The following is a 21,455-nucleotide window of genomic DNA, read 5'->3' as shown; positions in this document are numbered from 1 at the left end:
GTGTGCTCTGAAATTGCATTTAACAGCCTAGCTTGTCTCCTGTTAATATCAAAAGTGTTCTTAGGTAGTGTTTAATGAAGTGCATAAATGTTTCTGCTTCCTAATTTGGGATGCTAAATAGCAAATTAGTGTTTATAATGTTGGTGCATGTATCCCTTTATTAATTAAAGAACAAAACAGAGATAACATTGAAGAAACATTTAAACAGCAAGTTCCCACTTTTCAAGAAGACTTGTGAATGTACTTTTTTTTTTTAAGGTGATACTGAGGCACTTTTTTTTAAAAGTGATACTAGTTTGGGGGAAAATGTTCGTAATTTCCTCAGTCTTTTATGGCTTTAGTACTAATGTGTTCCATTGTAACAGATTATTTAATGAGAAGATCATGCTGTACTTCTTAGAAGATAAGCCTATTTGAGACAGCATTTTATGAAACCTGGAAAAAGCAGATTAGAATTTAATTAGAGTTAGGACTCCAGCCTGGCCCCAAAAATCAGAGGTGGTAATTCTTTCTGCAAAACCAGCACCATCTTTCTAAGGCTTTTCCTTGACAGACTTGTCCCATCAGATGTTAATGCTGCATATTGCTGAAGAATTTAAATGTTCTCCTTGGGGAAGGTATCTTGGAAGTCTTCATTAATTTTTTTCATGGAGTTTTTATCAGCCAAGGTTGGTTTTTATCAGAGTTCAGCAGAGGTATTTGGGTGGCAAAAAAAGTTCACTTCCTTTGAAGCGAAATGTCGTTGGGGGCTAATAGATGTGTCCTTTGGCCTGGGCAGCTGGCATTTAATGTGAGCATCACCTGATGCCTTGCTGAGTTATGTTAAAGGAATAGGACATATTGAAGGTAAAACACCTCTTAATTGTATTGTAACTTGAACTGAATCTTTGGATGGCTGGAAATAGGTTTTTACTAATAATAAGCCATTTTTGCACCTTGTGGTGGAATGGCATCGTGGGGGGCTCTGCAGTGGGTAATGGGTGTGTGAATAACATCTTTATGCTTCTGTTTGGTCATTACTCCTGTCTTTCTTCACTATGAACCCGTCTGAAAATCCTGTGAGTCCTTCCCAGTGTATCATTGCAAGTAGGGAAATAAACTACAGTTCCTTGTTCCGGCAATACTCAGGAAAAATAGGAACTTTAATGGGGTGTGCTTTTCTGCATTGCAATACTGATGTATAAATTAACTGTGAATTTAATTTCATTTTCCTATACTGCATTTATGGCCGGGGCTGTTCTTGTTGGTTCATTAATTCTTCCATAATTGTGCCTGCCTGTACATAATTTCCTTTGTTCATAATGCGTCTGCCGTGAGTCTGCCATAGGAAACTTTATAGAAAACAGCACCCACTAACTTTTTCCTACTCTGTCTGAGCTTCATACCTGTACATCATGGGAAACGGGAGAGAATTTTGACATAAAATGAAGTAGGTTTTATTACACCCTGTAATGTCCCTCGTTCATCATTCTAAGGTTTGTGCTGTGCCATTACCTCATACTGTAAACCTGGATTTGTAAGGATCAGAAAAACACAGATTTAAGAGGAAGTGACTTTTTGTGCTGGGAGATCAATGCATGCTGTTTACTTTTTTCTAATCAAAGAAGGAAGAAGGTATTACTGTTATATGAATAATCTGATCTTCTGTTGCCACACATTGCTGCTGTAATTTGTGATATTCATGACCTGATCTATATTAAAATGCCTCTGGCACACTTGCAAGGAAGCAAGATTAGAGTTAACAAAAAGGGCTTTATTTTCTATTAATGATTTTATAGGGGATATGAGCTATTATATTAAAGGAAAGAATCCTACCAGGGACTTTTAATACCTGAGTCAAGATGTCTAGCAACTCAAAAAAAGAAAGCTAGTATGTATTAGAGAGGAAAAAAATTGTTAGTTTCTGCTGTTCAGAACCGGTTTGGATTTAGTGATGCTTGATAGAGATGGGAGTTTTGTTTTGGGGTTTTTTTTAACAACCAGGCTAAAATATTTATTTAGTTATGTGCAAGCTGAACTCTTAAGTAGGAAATTTAAGGTTGCATTCGTTAGCTCTTGAGCATGGCTGTCAAAAGCAGGTACATTCTCCCTGCAGGAGGTCAGTTCTTTGCACTCTACCTCTGATGTTGTATCTGATAGATTACTTGGATGCTGCTTTTGTTGCCTTAAGCAGAGATTATTGTCCTCTTGAAAGCTTTAAGCAGCAATAAATTGAACTTTTTTGTGTGTAGTGAAATTGTAAAGATAATTGTACTTCATATTTCCAGAATCTATAGACTTTTAAAAATTCAGGCTAAGTGCAGGTCATGGTTAAAATGATACAGTCTTGATGCAGAACCTCAAAGGAGTGAGAATTTTCTAAACTGGGAACATTCTGTGTTAGCTGTAGCTTCACTGTGCATTAGCTGTGTTCATAGCTCTTGAGAAACCCGAATTTGCCCAGTTTCAGAGAGGAAAAGCAAGGTCATGTCACATGGAGCTGTACTGAGGATTGTTCCAATATTCCATCTGTTTGGGGTGAGGATAACCACTCCTCAGAAAGAGACAAAGAGGCAACCTGTGCTTCTTCAGAATGAGGTGGTGGTTTTCTCCACTCTTGAGAACATTTGTCATTCTGTGAGTGCCTTTAGTCCCGGATTGATGAAGTCATAACATCAATTGCTCAGACTTTATTGGTGTCATTTTTTTCATCGTAATAGTGTGGAACCGTGAAGTGATTCATACACCACTAAGGCAATAAAAATGTTATGAAGTGCAATCATTGCATGTTTCATGCTCAATAGCTAATTTTTAATTTCACCATCTTGGACATTTTTTCATCCCCTCAGGGTTCCTAAATAGGAAAGGAGAATCATTTGGACTTGGAAAACAGGAAGAATGATTCAAAAAGAAATTAATTTATGTGGTCGTTCATTTGTTTTACTTTTGCAATTACTTCTGCTGTTTGTGTCTGAACAATAATTGTCATTCCATGCATCAGATACCTACTTGTTCAGTTCTGCAGTGAAATCACAGTCCTGTGTTTGTGACATCATTTGTTTTACCATAAAGAGGAAAATACCTCACCTGTGGCATCGTATGAAGTTGCATTATGGCTCGATCAGAATAAAGGCTAAAGTGAGTCTGAGAGGAGAGGGAGAAACTGAGTCTAAAGGATTTTTTTTCTGTGCTGCCTTCTGGCTAGAAAACGTCTTCCTACAAAGGAAATCGTTTCCTCCACATTTAGCAGAATATCAGCTTTATGTTCCTTGTTTATTGATAGTAAAACCTTAATGGAATTGAAGTCTTTATGAATATATATGTTTATTGCATCGGGCTGCTGACTTTCATGCTAAATTTTGGTCTTTAGTGATTTGAAATTAAAGAGTCACAGAAAATTTCCTGAACCACCCAAGAGAGGGGGAGGCTGGGGGTGACTTACCTTTTATTGTACTATAGCAATTGCTAAAAGTCCTGTGAAATAGAAGATAAGAGGTGATGTGTGTTGGTGCTTGCGTGTCCTTTACAGTTGGCATGAGCTTTGCTTTCATGCTTTTGGAGTGGAGAAGGATGCAGGTTTCATGGGATAGGCTGATTATCAGAAGTATTGGCTGTGAGCATCCTTTGGTGTTCGCCCTGCTGAACTTGGAGGATGTACTGGGACAGCAGCAGCGGGAATATGCCTTGATAGTTCCATATCACACTGGTACCAGCCCCTTCCACAGGGGAGACAGATGATAAAACTTACAAGGGAGAGTTTCATATTCTTTCTTTAATATTCAAATATATCTTTAATGTCTTCCCAAATGTTTATATAACTCTTACTGAATTGTAGTTTAGCTAAAAAAAAAATGTACTTTCATGTGTCTTCTGTTTTTCTTGTATTAACAGAGTATCAGTTTTACAGGAGTTTTCTTTCTCCATGTTTAAGTTGGGGTGTTAACCCATCGATACCTGAAAAAAGTCCATTTGGACATTTTGGATTTGTGAGCCAGATGAACTATGGTTTTCCCTTTCCATATGTAATCCTCTGCAGGATTTATGGAAGTACCTTTAGAGAATAATTCTTAAAATGTGTAGGATGGGAGGTAGATGGAGCAAAGCATCTGCCTCCAAGTTAATGTTCTGTGCTTTCATTTCTTTAAGAGTCTTAGATTATGAAAAACTAAAACTCTGTAAAGTAGGATTTTGCATTTTTTTCCTGCTTTGTATATTAAAATTCTTTGACACTTGCTGGTTTCTTTGCATTTGCAAGGACACTTTCATCTTCCAGGACCAAGTTCTGCATTTTACTGTAAATCCTTATAGGAATAAGCAATCGAGGGTGTAGAATTTGGGGCTAAGCAAGGCTGAAGGTGATGTAAAATCATCTCTGCTTTGGAGGACAGTGCAAGGAGCCACCCTCCTACCTAGGATAGGGAATGACAACCCCAGTGTTGTCTTTTCTTTAGGTATTGTCCCTTAATGCAGCTCATCCAACTAAGGTTGTTACTGTCGCATTGGTAAACGTGCAGCTTCCACTCTGTGACTTTCCTAAACTTATAAGGGAGCTGAGATCCACTGGGCCACAGCCAAATGTGGAGGAGGAGCCTATGTCTGATGGTGCAGGAATCCAAGGAAGAGCTTGTTGAGGGGTCACGTAGGCCTTTTCCCCTTCACGCAGAGAATTAGCATGTGCAATTCAGATGAAGTCAGTAGCCAAACAGCAAAATCTCAAGCAGTTTAACTGGCATTTAAGGTTTAAATCGATGAGAAATTTTATTAATTAAGAAAGTCCAATCACTCTTTAACGTGCCCAGAATTTAACCTTTAACAAGTAGCATAATCAGCATTTTCTTCTGCAGCCAGAGACCTCTATCTAGTGCACTTACACAGCTGTATGAGCACAGATGTGATGTACTGTTATTCTGTATAAATCTGTCTATGCCATGTAAATCCACACCTCAATAATGTTCCTGTTGTTACCCAGCCCTGCCTGTTTTCCTGGTCTTCCTTTTTCATTCCTGTTACCTCTGCAAGTGGTACCTCTGTCCTCTGTGCTTGCCTTAGAGGTACGAGACAGGAGTGTTTCACGATTCCTGCCTTGCAAATTGTCAGCAGGGTTCTGAAGTGAAATACCTGCTTGTTATTCCTGGAGATAAATGACACAGAGCTGGAGCATATCCTTGGGAGATCTGGTAGTGCTGCTGTCACTGTAAGGCAGACTTTGCTATTCAGGGACTTCACAGAGCAGCATTTTCTTCTTGCCCCACCAAAGCACAGATTGTAGCAAAGAAAATTTTACATGAAGGTCTCAGTGTGGTAATATGGAATAAGTAAATCTTTCAGCCATTATCTCTTTAAAACATTTATTTCTCAAAATAAAGAGAAGTTCCCCTGGTTTTTCAGACACGCAGTGGCCTGGAAGTTCCCCACCTAATTGCAGCACTGAGGTGAGTGGTGGGAAGCATTAGGCACTTTGAGAGATTATCCTGATCTATGACTTTAATATGCCTTCTGTTACTTGCTTTTCCCATTCACTGTATGAAAAACAGTCACCTGTTGGGCACAGGAAGAAAGAGCCATTTCAAGATTCTGTGACCTAAGTATGGTTCTTGGGAAGGACATTTTTAGCTGTGGGGTTACAGCCCTAAAGGTGTGCAGGCTGTGGTGCATCTGCTGCTGGGCCGTTCGAGGAGGTGGTGTGGCTCCTGCAGAACACATCAGGAAACTTCTCTCAGTTCCTCCTTTGAGACAGTCTTGAAAAAGTATCAAAGTGTTAAGTCTGTCTTTTCCTTGAGTAGTTTATTCCAGTGGTTAGTTACTGTCGCTGCTCAACTTGTGCCTTATTTCTCTGTGAATTTTTCCGTGTCAACTTCTTATTCCTGGTTCTTGATTTGTCTGTCTTAATATCTACCCTCAGTATTTCTCCAGCTCATGAACACCTTGATAGACTGAGTGCCTTCAGTCTCCTACTACACATTTTCTAGGTCATGAGTCATTTTTGTAATATTTTTCCTTTATGTCTACCCAAATTCATTTTAGTTTTATGGAATAATTCTCTATGGAGGAGTTCTTGATATTCTCATCACTATTGTATTTGGTTTAGTTAATGTGATACAGCCTCGTGTTTTAGGACTCATGTCACTTAGAATATTATATACAATAGTAATTCCATTTTGTGGGGCAACCTTAATTTACTTTTGTAGAAAAAAACCCTGACATTTAATTGATTCTTAACCAATTGATGTCCCAGTGCATTTCCCTTTTTACTGTATTATTAAGTATAGCTCTGTCCTGAAAATATTGTTCTTCGGATGAGTGTTTATATGTCTAATACACTTTCCTCTTTGACCTGGTACTTTACATGTGCCAGAGATGAGACAGAGCACGTTGCTCCTCCTTGCCAAACTGCTTATTCAGGTATTCACAGCTCAGCCAGGCAGGTGGGTGATGGTGTGGAACTGGGCTCCAAAGAGCAGCAGAGTTTCACAGAAAATAGGATACTGAAGTAATAAAACTTAGAAGAAAGGGAAGCCACAGCCATTTTACTACTGTAAAATGTATCTTCAGGATACAGAGTTTTCTTGGCTGAGGGTGCCTATGGATTGCCACAGAGTGGTGAAGAGATATTACCATTATCTTGTGATATATTCTCATGGTCAGGGATCCTTAGAGAGAGACATCAACTTCTGTGGAATTATTTCATTCTGGAGCCTCCAACCAAATCCCATAAAGGAATCAGACCTGACAGAAGAGCTTGCTATACATCAGCCCTTGCTGTGTCTACTATGATAAATTAAAGGTTGCTCTGGATAGGACTTACATATATTTTGTTTGACCATTCCTGCTAAATGATTAATATCCTCTCTTAACCTCAGAAATAAGATGAGGAACTGCCAAGTTCTTCCACTGAGATGGTTTAATGAAAATTGTTCTTTGCCAGAATTTTGAAGGTCAAAACCGACTTAAATATGTAAACAGACATTCCATCAAGGTAAAGCAAAAAAACTTGCAATTAATCTTTTTTAAAGAAGTTGCTTCCTTCCTTTGAGAATTTCAAACAGTGCCAGACAAGGTTCTTCTAAATTTCCTTCATCATCTCCCTGAAGATTCCCTGTTAATTAACTTAGTCATTTATAAATGTTATGAAATCATGTTATTGACTTATTTCTATTTGTAAAGGCACCAGGAAATTTGTGTACTGCACCTTTTGAAAAGTAATTAATGTTTCACCTCTTAAATGCCTATTGATATTTTTGTGTTTCATATTGATTTGAAATTAATATCTCTGCCAGTTTAAAGCTCACACGCTGGTTTGTCCAGCTTTCAAAGGATGGGCAGGACAGCATCGTTGAGCTGATCCAGTTAAAATGATGACATTCATCTGATGACCTCAAGAGAAAAATACCTGCAAAGTTCTGCCCAGTCTGGGCTTCCTCCCTCTCTGGGGCTGATGGAAGGTGGCCCTTTCCCACATGATTTGGGAGGGGTTGTGTAGGTTTTAACTGACTAGAGGCTTAATGATGGGAGGAGTAAGATCAGAGCAGTTCAAGTACATGTTGTAATACCAAGGGCAGAAACCAGTTGATTCTCTCATGATCCCATCCCGATGCTGCAGCATTATTAAATACTCTGTGCAAGGCCTTGGTGATGTTTTGCAGGGTTATGGGTGGTGCAGAAGTTGCTCTCGTGGTCTCCTTGCTTACCTGACTAATCCAATTTCCTGTTCTGGAGGTCAGGTAGAACCTGTACCCGAGAGGTTTCACCTTTGTGGTGCAAGATGTTGTGGGATTTTCATCCTCTTTAGGTGGGGGATTTGCTTCTCATCAATACCTGACCTGTGGTGGGAAACAAAGAGCAACACTGGATCCACTCCCAAAGGCAGCTCAGCAGCTGGTCAGGCTGCAAAGTTTGGTGTATGCACTCATGGGTGAGTTGCTGGTACTCTGTGGGAAGTTCCTTTAGTTTACTCCTCGGTGACCCTGCATGGCACATTCTTTTCTTGAATAGGGTATATATAGGCAGTTCTGCAGAAGTTTGGCATCTTTTACTGCTGAATAACAAACTCTTTTCTGGTTTGGAAAACAAACTTTAGTGGAGCGTTTTTAGCAGAAGGGTGTCTTGTTGGCCAGTTGACCTCTACTCTGCATATGAGAATTACCTGTTTGTACTGTCAGGTACCCCAAATGTAATTACTGGAAGAATCAGATACAATATGATTAAAGGAATTCATATTTGTTATTCAAGGGTTTTCTCTGTATCAAATACTTCAGGAAAATTTCAGTAACCGGTGACCTCTTTTGAGAAGTGACTCATTGCATTTTAAAGGCTTTATAACCAAGCCATCCCTTCTTGTCAGAGACATGGAAGATGAATAGATCGTTCTTGCCTGCGATTTCCAGTCTCAGGGGAAGTCCCTTTTCACTGCCTGTGGTGATGCTCAGCTGCATCACCACTTTTAATTGCCTCCAGGCTCCTGCAGGACTCTGTGTGTCCCCTCTGGCATGACCTACATCCTTGCAGAACCATGAATCCCTCGGCACTGGTTAGTGGAGTCTAAGCTCAGGACAGAAAGTCCTGTTGTTGCTAATCCCAAGCTGTCTCCCAGTGCTATAAGCTATGTGCCAATCTCTCTCTTGTTTTCCTAAATTCATCTGGCATTATTTTGCCTGTAGAAGGATACAAATGAATTTTCTCTGTTAAAGATGATGGCAGAAAATGTGAGTGCTGTCTTGAGCATTATGGATGCTGGGTGTGTTATTACACTGAAAACCAGAGAGGGACGTATTAAAAAGAGCACAGCTACCTTATCAAATCAGGAGTTCACACATCATGATATATATGTATTTTTTCTTGAAAGAGGGAATAAACAGTGAAGCAATCATTCCAGCTGTAGCCTGAAGTGCACTGCTAGAGGTCAAATCAAACTGTATTGATGTTTCAGGTAGGTCAGTTTAATTTGGAAGGCTTAGGTTAGTGGAGATGGTATTTTGGGTGAATTAAAGTAAACATTACAGTCTGTTGTGGAAAGGAAGCATTTATATAATATAAGATCATCTTGGATACTTATACAATATAAGATCATTTTGGATAGCTCTCCAAGAACATCTGTTCCTGTAGCACTGAAAGCATTGGACCTGCTGCTGGACTTTGTAACATGGGATTGAAGTTACTGGTCCTGTCCTGTCAAAGGCTCAGTATTACACAGGTTCATCTCTTCTAATTTTGCTTTTTCTACATGTTATGGTAGATAAACTAAGAACTTTATTCTCTAGGACTTGTTAATTTTGTTTCCCCCCACCCAGCTTCCAGGTGAATTTACTCATGAGCAGCATGAGTCTATTCTTGAGCACATGTTGCTGACAAGTTTGAGCAGCTTTTTTTGTGTGTCTTAGAAGAGTTTATGAGAGATCATATCCACTCTACCTTTACTAGACTGACCTGTCTTAAATTCTGCTTGGGAAATGCACTCACCTATTCATCTGCTGTTATCCTACTCAGCTTCTCCTGTACTTGTCTGATCTTCCTCCATCAGTGATGCTTTTGTGCTGTTTTATCTGGGGTGGTAACAGTACATCATACAGTGACGTTATCTTCCTAGAAATGCCTTTCTCTAGAAATATCTTCTATGCTCTTCATGGCTTTGTCGTGCTGAGGGCTCATAATTCAGCAGTGATCAGTGGCTCTGCTAAGGTTGTTATCCTTCCTTTAAGTTAATGTATACCAGACTTCCTATCACTGGAGGAACTTGCTGTCAAACTTAATCTCACCTCCATTATTCCACTTCTGAAAGTCATCTTGAGAGATCTCTACTTCCCATCTGATATTTCTCTGCTGCTGTATCACACTGATTTTACCTTCCAGTATGGTGCCACTAGTACATCTCTCTAGGGTCTGTGCTTAACCAGTGCACACGTGAAAACTGCCTTTGCTTTCATGTAGATTTGTACCCGTTCTAAAATTCTTTGTAAACATTTAATGAAGCCTCAGATTGCCCCAGTGGGGCAGGTAGTTTTCCTATCAGTGAATGACTGATAGTGCTCAGAAATAGGGAGCTGGTGACTTGTTCAGCATCATGCCTTGAGTCAGAAATGAGCACTGATGACATAATCCCAAGTCCTCCGCTCTGGAAGTCAAATAACAGTGTATGCTTTTTATAAAGGAAGCTATCCAAAGGCTTGTGTAAAATGGGGCATATGTCAGTGCAAACTTGAGGCTGGGATCTGGAAAGCCATCTGGAAGATAAATTTAATGGGAACTGAGTTTTCAAAGCTCTTGGGTGCTTCAGATAGTGAAGCCTGCATATTTTAGCCACTGATACTTTGATGGATATGCTTTCTTGGGGTACTGTACCTGTACTTTTCCTGGGTAGTATTGGAATACCGGGCTGAGCTTCACCATTGTTTTGCTTTATGTATTTTTTAAAGGTGAGTAGCTCAGGTACATAATGCCAGTAGCTAATAGTACAGAATGCCACACTCATCTGTATTTGCTGTTTTAGTGACACTTACCTTGAGGACTTTTGGCAAGATTCGTTTTGAACTTTCTAACTCTTGAGTTGCATGTGTAATATCTCTGGAAAAAAACCCCACCAGATATCCATGTCTGTCCCTGATGCCCCCAATTCTGTTTGTTGTTGTCGTGTTTATTGTGCAGATTAATCTCTGTGCACGGAGTGATTGTGAGCTTAAGTAATAATGTGGAGTGAAATCTCCTAAGTAACCGAGTTACAGGGAGCACATTCCTGAGAAAGTGAACACTAAGCTTTGCATCCGGCTGTGTAACATGGCACCTCCCTTGTAGTTTGGATTAGTATAATTCCCTCTGCTGCCTCTGCACCGCCTTGACTTGCTTCACTTCTCCAGGATCCAAAACATGCATCGTGTTCCCACAGAAGTTGCCACTTTGGGATTTGCACACAGCTTTACCTGTCCGTCCTCTGCAGCCACTCACCCTCCTGCCTCTCAGCCAGGGAGAAAGCACTCCAACTGTAAGCTTCTTAACCTAAAAAAAAAAAAAAAAATTAAAAAATTGTGCAAATTACCTTTTTGTTTGTTTTGGGTACAGGATAAGACTATCCCAGTTGTGTACAAAGGTTGAGAATAGCATTTCGCCCCAGATAGGATAATCTTTTGATGACAAAGGTTCAAATTTGCAATTAAATTGCTGCATCTTAGCAAATCATAGCTTTGTGTAACTGTTTCTGTGTGAGAGCATTTGGTCTACAGCAACTGCAAACCTAAAGCCCTTCTCTGTGAGCCAACAGAAATCAAACTACTTCAGGATTTTGCTGTGGAAGTCCACATGCAGGGGGTTACTGTGGCTCCCAGCACGTGGCCAGAACAGGAATCTGTGGGTGAGGTGGATGCCAAGGGTTAGAGTGAATTGTGTTAAAAAAGAGATTTTTTTTTTCCTTATTTCCTACCGTTTCACTTGAAACCAGAATAACCCCAGATTAGCTTGTTTGCAGGAGTTTTCCTATCAGAGTCACTGACCTGTGCTTGTTCACAGGTCCTAGGGCAACAAAAAATCTAAACAAGAGTGCACCTTTTGTTTTTCAGCTATCTGGATCAAATTCCAAAGACTGTAATGTAATCCTAAAGCCCCAACTCTGGGGATTTTGTTGCATTCCCTAATCTCTGCGTGTTCTGTGTGATTCCGTGGCCGCCCAGACCAGCCCTTGGCGTGGGACACGGTGCAGGGCCACGCTGAATTCCTATTAAAGGCAATGGGAACCTTTCCAGTGGGTCACAAACGGAGCCTACAGGGAAGGAATCTGCCCTCTGCACAGTAGCAGCCGTACTGCTCGAGCTCAGAGCAGGCACAGCGAGGGTGAGGTGGCCTTGAGAGGAAGTTTCTTTGGTGAGATGTCCTAGTATGGTGTGTTTGCATAGCTGGGCATGGTAAAGAGGATTTCTTGGGAGCAGCTTTTAATCTTCGCCGATGCGGAGCGCAAACACTGTTCTGACATCAATCATGCTAATGGCACATGTGTACACAGAGTAACAATCACCTTTTAAATATGGGAATCACAAAGACGTGCTGACAGGAAAATATATTTAAGCAGCTTCCAGTGTGTGCTGTAATAAGTAAACCAGTCATTGTATTCCACAGAACTGCATGCTTTAAATGCCTAACAGAAAAAAAAAAAAAAAAACCCAACAAAAACCCGACCCAAAGTGAATCACAGTAATAGAAAAGGAAGTGTTTACATCTCTCAAAACATTCTGTGCAACAATCATTCCTTCTTTATAAATTTGATTTCAGCAAATTTGAATCCAAATGAGACGAAGTTTGAAACATAAGCTTTCATGGTAAGGTACAATTCGGTGTGTAATCTTTTGCAGGTGGCTGTTATTCGTTTATTATTTGTATTTCCATATTGCTTAGCAACCCCAGTCCTGGACCAGGACCTCGCTGCTGTAAGTGCTCTGCTAACATCAGCAGAGTGGATGGTTGCTGCCTTGGAGAATGCACTGTTTTGTAGTGAAGCCAAAAGTAAACTAATGGTTTCTCATTCTGTCCTCTCTGAATGAGAAAAGATGAAGGCCGACTGATATTTAGCTACGGGATTATGAGTATAACTCTTAAATTACTGAATCAACACAAATATTTGGGGGCCTGTCAAGCATGCAGGCTCAAGTATGTGTAGTTTTCCCAGGTTTTGTGTCCTGATGGCTAAAATGGGGAGTGCAGCCTCCGAGAACGAGGTGCAGGCAGGATTGCTGCTCTCTGGGTAACCATTTGCTGACGGAGCTGCTCGTGCGGGCAAATAACTACTCATGCTTTGCACATCCCTGCAATTAAAGAGGAACAGCCTACCCTGCATTGTTAAGTACTTACTAATACCTTCCCTGTGAGTGGCACAGCACCTGTATCTTCAGACAATCAATGCACACCACGCTGCATGCATTTACCAGGCAAGTTATGTAAGTCAACATTTGCGAATCTGTATCCGAGTCCTCATTTCACCTCTTAAGTAGGAACGTCTTGATGTTTCAAGGGTTTGCAGAAAGCAGTTAATACTTTCATTTGAGAGCTGGAAAGTTGGAAAAAGTAGACTAACTTTTAGCCTCAAAAGTCCTTTCATCAGCAAATTCCAAGCTCTGACACAGCTGTGGCTGAGCGTTTGGGAGCAGGGATTGCTGCTGTGGGGCAAAGAGGAGCCGCTGAGCATTGGCAGCTTCTGTTTGTCCATCATGGCCAAGCTCTCACATGGTGAGGTTTGGATGTCTGCTTCAAACCCTCCCTCTCGCCCTGCAGCAGCCCTGCTTTGGGTAGGAAACATGATTGTCTGACACTAGACGAGGGTTTGGGCGCTAAACTGGTAAAAACTAAAACTTGAGCGGTGTTAAAATGCACCGGGAGGTCCTCTGGAGCCATTTTCAGTGCTGTTACTAGAATGTGTTTGGCTCAGAAGTGGTGAGAATTTGCTGCTCCCTGACAGGGCCCAGATGCCACAGGGGACCAGGCCATGGCCAAATGCCTCAGGACAGCTGTCTCAGGACGTCGGTGGTTTGCATATGGTGGCATATTTTAATAGCAGGTTCTTGTGCACGGAGGTCACACAGGGGAACCACGTGAAATGCCTTTGTATCAAGAGGTTAAAAACAACTTATGTTAACTCTGGATGCCAGCCAAAGTTACCCAGCTGTTTGGCTGAGACTGGGAGCTGACAGACCAAAAAAAGGGCACATGCAATTAAAATGTCACCTTGTGGAGAGACAGAGAGAGAGGAAGGGGTGGCCATCAATGAAACCAAAGTGAGGCAGGTTTGACTGCAGCAAATGGCTTGGAAGAAGGTGGACCAAGTGTGAACACCATGGGCACATGTTCAGCTTCCCTCAGAGTGCCCTGGGAGATGAGACAAACCTTCCTGTGATGTAACAGTGCGTGCTGGGATGTTCCTGGTAACAAAGGACACCATAAGCTTTAGTTGCTGGAGCTGTGTGGCTGCACTGTCACTAAATGAACTTAACCTTTTTAACTAAGGATGAGAAATACCTGATGTAGAATTTACCTTTTTTGCAGGGCTGGTGACAACTAAAAGATTATTTAAAAGTGTTCAATGTATTATAGTTCCCAAAGCCAGGAGCTTCTATATTTCATTTCACCAGATATGAGTACAGATTGACTAGACTGTAATTGCCATTTTGTACACAACCCTTCTTAATTTCTAAATAGTCTTCTAGTCACAGGTCAATAATTGCTCTGTAAATGCCAAATATTTGGTCTCTGAATGCAATGGCCCATGCTTCTAGTTTGACTTTTCTCCAACTTTACTCTCCCTTCCTCCTTTCTGCCCACAAAAATCATGTTGCCTGCATGGGAGCATGTTTTGTTGTACACTTCCCCTTCTAGTGGTCTAACAAGTTGAACAAACTTGTTGAGAAAAGTCTCTACCTAAATGCAAAGAAGTTAATCTCTAAACTCTTCCAGCAGGAATACTGAAGCCGGTGAAATAGTCCATTTGGATCAGTCTCCTCTGTCAATAAACGGTTCTGCCGAGAGCTTTCCAATGCCTGGCTTCATCAGTAGGTGGTTTTCACAAGTGCTCTTCTAATAAAGTGTCATCTTTTTCAACCCTGACGTCATTGCCACTGGACATGTTGCATCTTCTCGCCTCGAACAGAGGCCCTGCTGCCTTTTTTGAGAGGGTGTTAATGCTACTCACTGAGATGGAAGGAGGGGGAAGGTTTTTCTCAGTACTGATGCCTTAGGAGGAGAGGGTCTGTTTTTGTAAGGTTGTAAATGAAACAACGTGGCTGCAGCTTGGTTTGCAGTAGGTTAAAAAGAAAAATGTTAGAACAAGTTGAAGCAGGCCCCTGCTAATTTATTTCTAATCATTAGGAATGGTCAGACAGTTTTAAAGCCAGAAAGAATCATTGCCTTTCTTCATATCCTCACCCTCTGATTTTCACAGCCTGCCTACTGCTCTGCTTGAGCTTTGGCATCTTGTTTTGGACACAGCCCTCACAGACTGACCTACAGATGCTGCAGTTTTCCACTTCTGTTCTCATACTCTGCCTTAAGTTGCAAATATTGTGTGGGTATGTGCTACATGAAGACCACTGCATTTAGAAACCTGGAGACTTTAACAACATGTAGGTTTAAACCTGGGCTGGAGAGGTAATAATACATCATTTTTCTAGCCTACCTGAAATGCTAAGTTAAAGCAAATTTCCATTTGTTTTGGGATTTTTGGTTTGCTTTGTTTTTTAATAGCATTACTATTTTTATTATTAGAAATTAAAGTAGTAGCCTCAGATTTAGAGGTTTTTCTTCCTCAACAAACTCCATTCTGCCCCAAGTTTTTTTGCTAATACATTGCAAGATTAATAAAATCCCCTGGAACCTTCAATTACTGCAATTTGTGGAGATTTCTGTTTTTCTGTAGGTCTGCAATCACCAGAGACAGGCATTTCTGCCTTTGTATGTACAAGAGCAAATGACTGGAGTCAGGAGCCCATCAGTCTAATGTTATCTGACAATGGGCGTGTGGGATTTTCCAGCACTGAAATCAGTGAACTATTCAAAGTTGCTGCACCAGCCCCTGTCTTTCTTTCTCAAATTAGAGCTTTACAGGGTCAAAAGAAACTTGTGGAACTTGGGACATGCCTCCCAAAGAGGCGAGGTGCTGCCTGACTTTGCCTCTCTGCAGGGCAGCATCTCTCAGCTGTGGATCCGGGAGCAGGGAGGGAGTGGAGGAGGAAGGGAGCTGTGGCTCCCAGCTTTGCCCTGCTGTTGGTCACATCTCTCAGGGTATTAATTTTTGCTCCTGTGCTGTGGGTTGTTGCAGATTTGCCTGTCATGGGGCTTAGGGGCTCCCACGTTATGAGCTGTGGGACCGGATACGACTCTTTCATCCACTCTCTGCTGGCTCTGGTGTTACTTTTCTCAGACATGGAGTTGAGATAACACTTCTGTCCTGCACAGTTCTGTAGGAAAGGCTGTCCCCTCACATGCTGCTTGGAAAACACAAGGTTCAGTAAAAATACTGGGCTTTTTAATGCGTTCTCTCTCAGTAGTCTAAGGCGTTATTTCTCATATAACCAGCTTTTTTTTTCTTTTTTAATATGCCTTTATATCAGCATTGTCCCTTTAGAAAAGGCCTTTTAACTTTGGTGACAGCTTGGATGGTGTTCCATGTGACGTGGTGAATGGAGGGACCATCGTACAATGGGCTCGCTCTGGTTTGCTCAAACTATAAACAGCACGTAAGGGAAAACTTTTTTGCCTTCCATTCTCTGTGTAGTGTTTTGATATTAGTAGCTGACAGATTTCCACTTCTTAGCATTTGTTATCTGCTTTGTATATGCCATTTGTTATCTGTTCTGTATATGACAACAGCATAAAGCTTTTCTTGTACATATTTTTAATAAAAAAGCCAAAATGTTTGAAAGCTAAAACGGATATTACTTTTCCCATGGAGTACACAACCTTCTTTTGATAGCCCAAACCTTTGATAAAGTGTGTTGTAAGCTTGGCAGTGCATTCAGAAAGCAGTTAGGTGTTGGTGGTGGGCCTGTTTTCTTTATAACAGCCAAGCATTTTACTCTCAGAAACATAGTGAGAAACAGTTATAATTACAGATAGTGCTGAGGTGCAACATTCAGCCTTTGATTCAGTCCTGGACTTTTTCAGAATCACAGTGCTGGGGTCTGGTGTCTGGCTTCATTCTGTCAGCAGGACTGAGGGGCAGATCAGGAGCTGTGGACGCGAGGCTGTGCTGTGGAGCCCTGTGACAGCTGCTCATCGAGTGCAGTACGGCCAGAAGAGAGCCCTGTCCTTTGAGCCCTGTCCTTTATCCCGAGCCCTGTCCTTTATCCCGGTTCCTGGCGCTGAGGAAACACCTCATGACAGAGCTGCTGTTGCTGCAGAGGTTTTGCAATCTGCTTGTGAGGTAATGGCACAAGGGGCAGAGGAAGGAAGCTCCCGCACCTCGGGACAGGGTTATCTCCCGATCAAAGCCATTAGCGGTGGTTACCGTGCTCTGGCAGCCAAACCGCTGGCAACGTTTGTGGAGCTCTCCTGATAGTTTGGAAAGGCTTTGAAAGTGAAGGCACGACCCCAGTCTTTGATGCTGTAGGGAAGGGCAAACCAAACCAGCGTGCTGCTGGTCGTGAACTCCTGCGAACTCCTCTTTCTCACTCTGATGTTTGTCTTAGAGGCCCTGGGCTAGAACATTGCTGTGGCATTTCACCTCCTGGCCCGGAGCCCATCGCGATGCCGGTGTATAACCTTGCATAACTGAGCCTTGTTATGAATGACTGGAGAAAGTGCCATTACAGATCTGCTTCTGCCGGGGGCACTCCCCAAAACAGCTCACAACAACACCCCGTGTCTAAAAAAAACCCAGGCACTGCATGAGTTCTCAGAGCCTTTGGTATGCTGATATTACAGCAAGATTCGGTGCTGCACATGACCCACTTACAGCCTGGTAAAGTTTTCAGTTTTGCTTTTTTCACGCAGAGATCCACACTTTCCCCCGTGCTGTCCATTTTTAAAGTCCATGCCGATTAAAAAAAAAAAAAAAAGAAAAGACACAAAAAGAAGATTTCTCTATAGCTGTAGTATATGTCCTCTTGTAAATCCCCGTGTCATTATGATTTTCACATTGGCCTGTTCTTGCTTGTCTTTGTTATTTTGCCTCTCTGTGGGTATTGCCAGTTCTCACACTCCCTGTCCTTAGAAGCTGAGGTGACTCTCATGTGCACCCATCTTAGTGCACCCCTGTCTCTGTTTTGTTACTGATATCTGTGGATTATGCATGAGAATGCCTTTATGTTACAGAAAGAAAATAATGAACAGGAAGGAAATAATGAACTTAAAAGGAGAAGTGCTGAAACTGCTTGTAGTGAAAGTTTTCCCAGCAGTGTAGTGTAGATCGAGCCAGGGCGGCAGGAAGAAACTGCCAGTGGGAGAGCTAGAAAGTGTTCTTCCTTTGTAAACAAACTGCTGAAACTCCTCTCTGCAATGTGTTTATGCCCTCTGTGAGAGATAGGCATCTGTTCACGTAACCCTTGGCGCTAATCAGAAAATCGGGATCTGCTTATCAGCTCCGCTCTCCCTATGCTCGCTCGCCCTCCCGCTCCCTCGGCTCCTCTGTTCGTGCTGCTGCTGCTCTGGGAGGGAGAGGTGAAGTTGGAGCAGCGTGAGACTCTTGCTGAGCTGATCAAGCGCTTCATCTGGGTGTGCTGCTGGAGCCCTGTTTTCGGGGCAGTGTGGGATCCCCTCCCTGGACCTTATTCCCATGAGATCCTGGCCCCTGGCTGTGGCAGCAGGGGCTGCCCGCGGCACCAAGAGCTCTGAAGGTACCGGCAACCGATCAGCTCGGTTCAGTGTAAGAGCTCCACTGAGCTCCCATTTGGTGACAGCCTCTCTTATCTCACAGCACTGCTCCTGAACAAAACGATGCACTGCTGAAATAACTCCCCCCTCCCGCCCCATGCACTTTTTTCTATAAGATGCCCATTTTATACATCTTTTCAACTTCAAGTAGTGTGGTGTTATCAAGATTTACAACACACATCACATGCCCTGCATGACTTAGAGCACGGGATGTAATCTAAGTGCTGCACCGCAAGTTATGAACTTGCTAATTAGCACCTATCCTTGGCATAGACTTCTGGTTAGTGAGGAAATCCCGTAACCTTTCTGCCTGGAACTGCTCTTTAAACAAGGATGCTAATCTTTATGGACCTGATGGGTATGCTATGCCAATTCGCCAGTTAAGATTTTCAAAGCACTTTGAAGATGAAAAATGCTGAGTATTATTGGCCTTTTATCTAAAAAAGACATTTTAAAACATGAAGCTGGGGAAAGATCTGCATAAATTAACACGTGTTGATTATGCTCTATCTTTTCTTTTCATCTGAATGTATTAAGTAGCGAGAGAACTGTGAGAATTTGTATCTTTCCTTTTCATCTGAATTTATTAAACAGTAAAAGGACTCTGTGAATTAGTAATCTAATTTGAACATCAAACCAAAGGCAAAATTCTTGCTAATCCATCTTGCGGATCTCTCATCAGCAGTAGAGTTTTCTTGCATATCTCAGGTTGAAGAATGAAATTTCTGGCTCAGGTCTTGATACTTTCTGGATTGATGAGACTTCAGTAAAGAAATATTTTCCCAGTTCAACCTGGAAGGTCAGTAACAACTCTACTTTGCAGTGAAAAAACTGATGAGCATCAGTCCAAGCCCAAGTTGCTCACACAAATCAGTAATGTTGAACCAGGTAGTTTTCACTGATTTCAGGAGGGAGCTCTGATTTAGAAACTCTGTGATTTTCTTGTAATTTAATAGAGTAACATTAGTTCAGTCATATAAACTTTTTTCTTCAGTAAATGTGCATGATAATGATAACTTTTTGCACTTTATGAAATTTAATTCACACTTCCAGGATCTTTTCAGTTTTGAACTGCAAGATAGTATTACATTTGCTGTGATTTGTTTTTTGTTTGTTTGTTTGGTTGGTTTTTTTTAGGGTTTTTTGTTTGTTTGTTTGTGGTTTGGGGGAGGGTTGTTTGTTTGTTTGTTTTTATTATTTATTTCCCAAATGTGAATTTCTGGAGAAACAGATATTGCTAATTTTAATAGAGGCGATATAGCACAAGAGCTAGTAAAGGGTTATGTCTTGGCTTCAGGGTTCAAGACATGTTGCAGCTGAAAAACTATCTTTTTTTTCCACTCTCCAGTTTCCAGTTTCAGGGTGAGGGGTGTTATGGATGTTTGGTGAAAATCTTTGAGGAATTTTAAAACTTCTCAATGAAAGACTATACCAAGATGTCGTGAGTGGAGACATGTTCCTGATGATCTGGCAGAGGAAAAGCAAATTCCCAGCTACTTTAAGAGAAGTCCAGAAGTTAGGATCTCTCCAGCTTGATGCTGATTTCAGCAGCAGATGGATATTTGATTTTAGGTTTCCAACAACTGAAATGAGAAAAAAATGAGAGTGTTGTGGTTTGCTGCTTTTGTTTTTAAGTGTTGGAGATTAAAAGAAAAAAAAAATTGAAAAAACCCCAAACCACAAACAACAAACTAATCTTTGAAATGGTAGAACCTTCTTTTACCAATAAACTTTTATCCAGACATCATTGCCACCAGTTTTCCCGTTGCCAGGAAGTCTGGCTGCAGAAAAGGTGTCTATGATGGTGCTTTAGGTCAAGGGGCTGCACAAGCAGCCAGAACATCATTCCAGAGTCTTCACCCTCAGTTTCCTGCATCTGAGACCTTGAGGTGCCAATACACATCCTAATATCCTCTTAGCAATGTGATATTTGTCTGACAGTGCCACTCAGAAAAGGTATATGTGTACATTTGCTCTGCTGTGAAGTTCTTTTTTTTATTATTTTCAAGTAATTTCCTCATTGTACTGTGGCGAAATGTTCTGGATGGAGGTACCTCTGTACTGTGGAATAAAAATTAAACCCCATCTTTTTAATAGAGTTGAAAGTCCTTGGTAGTCACTGGAGTAGCTCTAAAGCTCATCTGCCAGTCAGTTTGGTGTTCAAGTAATTAAAGAGGTCAGGCACAAAAATATCACGTACCTGGAGCTTTGCCAACCTCTTTCTCCCATCTCTTATCATGCTTGTCCATTTGGGATTCTTCCACAGGCTTTGTTATATTCATCGTGTAGATTAGTGGTCTGCAACTATTAACAACAAACTTTGATGCTACAGAGTGGGAATTGCTTGAATAAACAATTTCACAAGTAAATGGAGTCACAGCTCTGAACCAAGAGAGCTCCAAACTTGTTTTAATTTACAGAGGTCAAAAAGTAAATGGGATTGTTGCTTGGGGAGGTAACTTGAGGAGAACATGCAGTGTACCCTCACAACAAAGGGATGAAGGGCAAAAGATTTGATTGACTTCTGGAGTTTGGTTTTAATTGGCTTTATTCCATCACCAGCACAACGGACAACCCGTGCAAGCAGAGGAGGGATGCTCGTAGGTGAAGGTACATTTTTTTGCCCTTTGTTACCTGTTCAGAGCAGTTCAATATGAATCCTCCACAAGGGATAAGCAGGAGAGTTTGCTCCAGAGAACAGGGGACATGGAACAAGTCTGGGGCACTTGTTTCTGCTCAGTTTTCTTGAGCGTCTCTTTTCCAGATGCCCCACAGCTGCTTCCAAGAAAGCGATTTTATTTTGTTTACTTGCTTGTAGTCTGGATTATTTGTGCAGAGGAGTGGAATTCCATTTCCAGACATTTTTAATTGCAGAAGACTGTCACTTCCAGTAGGGTTTACTGAGTATTTCCTGAGAGATTTAACAGGAAATAGGGAGATGAGTTAAGTATCTGTAAAACAACTGAGGTAGCGCTGTTCAGTCTGGATTTACTCACAGTCACCCTCGGTTGACAAGGCTATTTCTGCCTGTTTGTCAACCCCTTCCCTCCTACCCCAGCTGCCCCTGGGAGGTGGGACGGAGTGAGCAGACAGCCTGCACTGCTGCTCCTCTGCCAGCCTGTGTCAGATGGGAGCAGGAGACC

General features: G+C 41.6%; 1 protein-coding gene and 1 long non-coding RNA gene across 2 annotated transcripts in view; one reads left to right on the top strand and one right to left on the bottom strand.

Moving 5' to 3' along the window:
- Positions 1 to 21,455, top strand: part of LOC108492771 (BEN domain-containing protein 5-like) — a 922,669-nt gene that overhangs the window by 583,585 nt on the left and 317,629 nt on the right. The window lies entirely within an intron of this gene.
- On the bottom strand, positions 7,583 to 13,805 carry LOC108492775. The gene is made up of 4 exons (XR_001873231.1): positions 13,675 to 13,805; positions 10,890 to 10,965; positions 9,436 to 9,518; positions 7,583 to 7,799 (listed from the first exon to the last, which is right to left on the bottom strand). It is a non-coding gene; the product is annotated as an uncharacterized LOC108492775 (long non-coding RNA).

The sequence above is a fragment of the Lepidothrix coronata genome, unplaced genomic scaffold, assembly GCF_001604755.1.
Source record: "Lepidothrix coronata isolate B3197 unplaced genomic scaffold, Lepidothrix_coronata-1.0 Scaffold12, whole genome shotgun sequence".
Lineage (NCBI taxonomy): Eukaryota > Metazoa > Chordata > Aves > Passeriformes > Pipridae > Lepidothrix > Lepidothrix coronata.
Note: the sequence above shows the minus strand (reverse complement) of the source record. Positions and strands in the feature narration are given on the sequence as shown.